Source organism: Theropithecus gelada, chromosome 1, assembly GCF_003255815.1.
Source record: "Theropithecus gelada isolate Dixy chromosome 1, Tgel_1.0, whole genome shotgun sequence".
In the NCBI taxonomy this organism is placed as follows: Eukaryota; Metazoa; Chordata; class Mammalia; order Primates; family Cercopithecidae; genus Theropithecus; species Theropithecus gelada.
Window position 1 is genome coordinate 112,512,286 of NC_037668.1, and position 6,270 is coordinate 112,518,555.

Genomic DNA, 6,270 nt, shown 5'->3' on the forward strand with positions numbered 1-6,270 from the left:
GATAACAGCAACAAAATGTTGGAAGCTGGAGAGCACAAGTATGAGTATGAGAGGTAAATCGGAAAAGGGGGAGATTAGTCGAAGGCTGCTCAAGGACTCTGATCGCTAGATCCTTTTTCCGGCTTCATGTCTCTGGGCAGCTGCCCCTCTTTCCCACCCACGGGCTCCCACCCCGGCTGAATTGCGTGGAGGGGATAAATTCTCTGCTGACTGGGTAATCCACCTAAAACAGAGAATAAGTGGCTTTATGCCTACTGAAAACTGAAACCCCTCGCTAGGCTGATCAGAATCTGATTAACCCAAGAGGCTGAGCAAAGATATTGACATCAGGGGTTTTCTGGACAAATCATACACCCAGATCACCCTACAGTGAAATTCAAAGTTAAAAGCACCAGCTATCTACTTGGAACTTCCTCTCTTTGTACTTTTTAATTTTTACTTTTAATCATGGACAGCAACCAAGAAAATTCAGTAATGTAGAAGGAAGGGACCCAAACAACAGACAAAGGAATATGGAGGAAGCAGATGCTGCAGGGAGAACACTTTTTAAAATTCTCATAATAGCCCCAGAAAAATAAGAGAAGATGAAGCCACAACAGGGTGTGATAAAAGGGGTAGGGGAATTTTTTTTAAGTTATTGGAAATAAAAAAGTGAAAAAACTATTAGTAGAAGATAACATTGAAGAACGTAGAGCAAAAACTCTGAAAGATAAGAAAATTGGAAAACACAGTACAGAGGGGATGAAATAAATAATTCTTAAGGGTGCTTGAGAAGCAGCGTAGTACAAATAAGAAGAAATAAGTAATTTGGGCTGGGCGCAGTGGTTCATGCCTGTAATCCCAGCACTTTGGAGGCCGAGGTGGGTGGATCACTTGAGGTCAGGAGTTTGAGACCAGCCTGGCCCACATTGTGAAACCGCGTCTCTACTAAAAATACAAAAATTATCTGGGCATGGTGGCAGGCACCTGTAATCCCAGCTACTTGGGAGGCTGAGGCAGTAGAATCGCTTGAACCTGGGAGGTGGGGGTTGCAGAGATCACACCACTGTACTTTAGCTTTAGCAACAGAGTGAGACTGTCTCAAAAAAAAAAAAAAGAAAGAAAGAAAAAGAAAAGAAAAGAAATAAGTAATTATCAAGGCTCCAGGACTGAAGAACACGTGTTTCAGAATGAAAAGCTGGGCCAGGCACTGTGGCTCACACCTGCAATCGCATAACTTTGGCAGGCCAAGGCAGGAGGATCACTTGAGGGCAGGAGTTTGAGCATGGGGAACATAGACCCTGTCTCTACAAAAAATAAAAAGCAAAAAATTAGCCCTGTGTGCCAGTGTGGTGTAAAAGCTTGTAGTCCCAGCTGCTCGGGAGGCTGAGATGAGAGGCTTGCTTGAAGCCAGGAGATTGAGGCTGAAGTGAACTATGATCATGCCACTGCACTCCAACCTGGGTGACAAAACAAGATCCTGTCTCAAAAAAAAAGAGTACAATTGAACCTCCATAACCAGAGGTTCCACATCTATGGTTTTAACCAATGTCAGATAACAATATTTAAAAATAACAAATAATACAGTAATTTAAAAATACAAATTAAAATACAGTAAGAGTGCTGTTGACATAGCATTACATCGTATTATTATAATTAATCTAGAGATTATTTAAAGCACAGGAGGATGTGCATAGATTATGCCATTTTATGTAAGGGACTTGAGCATCCATGGATTTTGGTGTCTGGGAGTCCTGGATCCAGTCCCTTATGATACTGAAATATAACTGTATGTTTTTAATATGAATGGTTGCACTGAATCAAGTTTTCAAGGAAAACAGCCTTCTTTCTCCCTCATAGAATCAGACTGTATTCTGTGACGCAGAAGGAAACACATATCTACCTGTATTGGGGATCCCTAAGATCACCCCCCGGTTCAGTGATGCACTAAAAGAACTCGTAGGACTCAGTTGTACTCACAGTTAAGATTTATTACAGCAGAAGAAGATGAAGCAAAAGCAGCAAAGGGAAAAGGTGCACAGGAAAAAGACAGGAAGAAGCCAAGCACAAGCATCACGTTGTAACATTTGTGAAGGGTTGTCTGCCATGGAAGCTCATTAGAGACTCAGGAAACAGCAGGGACGCTCCCAAATCCACCTACAGGCCAACCTTTAGGAAGCAGGCCTTTCTAAAGATAGCAGTCTTAGGCCTGTTACAGGAACTCTTTTCTGCATACTACCCAAATGAGGAATGCCTACGTATTTGTATTGAATTCTATATTGGTGCTGTACATTCTGTGGATGTGACAAATGTATAATGATGTATATCCAGCATTATAGTATCATACAGAATAGTTTCACTGCCCTCAAAATTATCTGTGCTCTACCTATTCATTCCTCTCTCCTTATTAACCACTGGCATCCAGGATTTTTACACTGTCTCCATAGTTTTGCTTTTACCAAAATGTCACATAGTTGGAATCCTACAGTATATAGCTTTTCAGATTGGCTTCCTTCACTTAGTAATATGCATTCATGGTTCCTCCATGTCCCTTCAGGCTTGATTGCTCATTTCTTTTTAGCACTGAATAATACTTTATTGTTTGGGCATACTGCAGTTAATCCATTCCTGCAGCATCTGCTTCCTCCATATTCCTTTGTCTGTTGTCTGGGTCCCTTCCTTCTACATGATTGAATTTTCTTGGTTGCTGTCCATGATTAAAAGTAAAAATTAAAAAGTACAAAGAGAGGAAGCTCCAAGTAGATAGCTGGTGCTTTTAACTTTGAATTTCACTGTAGGGTGATCTGGGTATATGATTTGTCCAGAAAACCCCTGATGTCAACATCCATTCACCTACTGAAGGACATCTTGATTGCTTTCAAGTTTTGATAATTATGAATAAAGTTGCTATAAACATTCACGTGCAAGTTTTGTGTTACCACTTTTTTTTTTTTCCAGACAGGGTCTCTGTCACCCAGGCTAGAGTGCAGTGACTTGTTCAAGTTCACAGCAGCCTCCATCTCCTGGGGTCCAGCAATCCTCACACTTCAGCCTCCTGAGTAGCTAGGACAACAGGCACATGCCACCATGCCTGGCTTTCTTTTGTTTTCTTTTCTTTTCTTTCTTTTCTTTTCTTGTAGAGGCGCCGTTTTGCTATGTCGCTCAGGCTGGTCTGGAACTCCTGTGCTCAAGGAGCCCTTCTCTCTTGGCCTCCCAAAGTGCTGAGATTACAGGCATGAGCCACTGTGCCCAACCCTGTGTTGTAACATTTTTAAGCAAAGCAGAAATGTTTGCTTTTGACAATTTAACCATATCTAATTAAATGTTTTATTAAAACCATTCACGTGGGCTGGACGCGGTGGCTTACGCCTGTAATCCCAGCACTTTGGGAGGCAGAGATGGGTAGATCACAAAGTCAGGAGTTCGTGACCAGCCTGGCCAATACGGCGAAACCGTCTCTACTAAAAATACAAAAATTAGCTGGGTGTGGTGGTGTATGCCTGTAATCCCAGCTGCTCAGGAGGCTGATGCAGGAGAATTGCTTGAACCCGGGAGGTGGAGGTTGCTGTGAGCCGAGATCGTGCCACTGCACTCCAGCCTGGGTGACAAAGCAAGACTCCATCTCAAAAAAAAAAAAAAAAGTTCACAATTCTAACACTGTATGTCCATCTAGTTGATCCATTGATTCATGGTAGCATGCCATAGAGCAAATAACAAATTTACAATAGCTACATAAAATATAAAAAATTTAGGAATAAATATGTGCAAGAATGCAAGACCTGTACATAGAAAAGCATATGTTTTATAAAGTATAAAACATTATTGAAATGTTAGAAGATATAAGCAAATAAAACATGAAATATTTGTTGGAGGAGGAGGGTTGTTGTTTTGTTTTGTTTTTCTTTTTGCTGTTTAGTTTTGGTGGAATTCGCCAAGCTGATTCTAAAATTTATAAGAAAATATAAAAATAGTTGTGACACTGCTCAAGAACAAGGTGGGAAGTCTTCTACATGTTCTCAAGACTTAAAAAGATTAAGTAATAAATTCCACTCACTATTGGTGCAAGGATAAACAAATGAACCAATGGCACAGAGTAGAGAACTCACAATAGATCCATGTGTATACACTTGATTAGTGACAAAGGAATCACCGCAGAGCAGCAGAAAAAAGATAATGTTGTGACAATTGGATATTAATATGGAAAAAACCTGAAACTTGACCTCTCCCTCTCACCATATACAAACAACTCTAGGTGATTTCTAGACCTAAATGTAAAAGGCAAAGCAACAAAGTTATTAGAAAATAATATAGAGAATATTTTCATGATCTCTAGAGAATAAAACCTTAAATGAAGCCCAAAAACTATTAACTACAAAGGGAAAAAAACAATGCATCTGGCTACTCAATATTTAAGAACTATTTATCAAAAAACACGAGAGTAAAAAGCCACAGTATGGAACAAGGTATTATTTGTAAAATATATAACCAACAATGGACTGGGGTGAAGAATATATAAAGAAGTCATATAAATTCAAAGAAAAAGGTAAACAATCTAGAGGAAAATGGCTAGGAAATCAGAACAGACACTTTACAAAAGAGGATATCTGTATGTTCAATAAACATATGAAAAGCTGCTTAATCTTGGTAAACTGGGAAATGTGAACTAAAACCACAATTAGATACCACTACATACTCACTGGAATGGCTAAAATTAAAAAGACTGGTAGTACCAGCTATTGACAAGGATGTGAAACAACAGAAACTTTATACATGGCTGATGGTAGAGTATAAAATAATATAATCATTTTGAAAAATAGTTTAGCATTATTTACTGAACTTCAGGATACACATCCTCTACGAACCAGCAGCTCTGCTTCATGGAAATGAATGAATGTATGTGCTACACATAGAAACATGGTATCCCAAATGCAGAAAAAGCATTAGATAAAATTCAGTATTGGTTCACCAAAAACATTCTTAGTAAATTGGGAATAGAAGGAACAACAGAAAAAGAACCCAAATCATTTTGTAAACATCATACTCAATGGGGATGTCATAATAGCATTCCCCTTAAAATCAAGAACAAGGTGCTCATCATCACCACTTCTAATCAGTATTGTACTTACCAGTGAACACAAGTGAAAGAAATAAAAGGCATAAGCATTGAAAAGAAACAGTTATTATTCACCAGAGATAAAAATAATTATATAGAAAACCTAAAAGATAAAAGAATCCTTAATTACTAGACATAAGAGTTTAGCTAGGTCGCTGTATATTAAGTCAACTTAAATCAATTGCACTACAAACAGAAATAAAATTAATATTAAAAAGATACGATTTATAATAGCTAAATATATATATGGAACTTAGGTACAAATATGACATGTCTATCCGTGCAAATGTTTATGGAGAAAATCCTAAAACTTACTGAAAGACATTAAAGAAGACCTACATATATTTTTAAACATTTATTTAATTTTTTAATCTCTTTCTTTTCTGAGAGAAATGGGAAGAAAACCTGTGGAAGGTTTTAAGCAGGGAAGTAGCTTAATCTGATTTACGTTTTTAAAAGATCATTCTGACTGGTGTATGAAAGATGATTATAGAGAGGCTTGTGGAAGAGACCAGATAAGCTATTGGAGTGCAGGTGCAGGGCTAATATTTAGCTGGCAAATACTGGTACTGTTGTCTGGATTCTTTATGGCCAGCATTTGCTGACTGGATGCAGTTGGTTGGCATCATGCTGTGCCATTAGCAGTTGTTAAATATTTTGATTATTTCTCAGTGTTCCCATGAGATTTCAAGGTGGCTCAAACAAGGCTGGCAGCAGTTGTCATCTGGATATGTTGGCTGATAAAGGATATCTTCTGTAGGAACAGCTGGGAAGATTCGCTGATATGGTAGATGTAGGGGTCGGAGGAAAGAATAATCAAGGACAACAATGATGTTGTCTGTCTTCTCCATTAGCCTGTGCACTGCTTGAGAGCAGAGATGATCTCCATGCAGTTTTATCCCCAGCACCTATCCCTCTACCTGCCACTAAGAGGGTAAGAACATTTCTGCTGAATGAAATTGCTACATGGGGACGTGAGTGCAGAGTGTAGAGGTGTCAGTGTGGTCTAAGAGTGAGCTCTGTAAGATAAGAAAAAACAAGCAAGAATCAAGCCCTTTATATATAGTCTAAATAGTACCAAGATCTCAGATGACCATCCCGGTAGCAGTGGGGTAGAAAGTTAGTGGAATTTTTGTTTTGTTTTGTAGAGGTGGAGGTCTCTATGTTTCCCAGGCTGG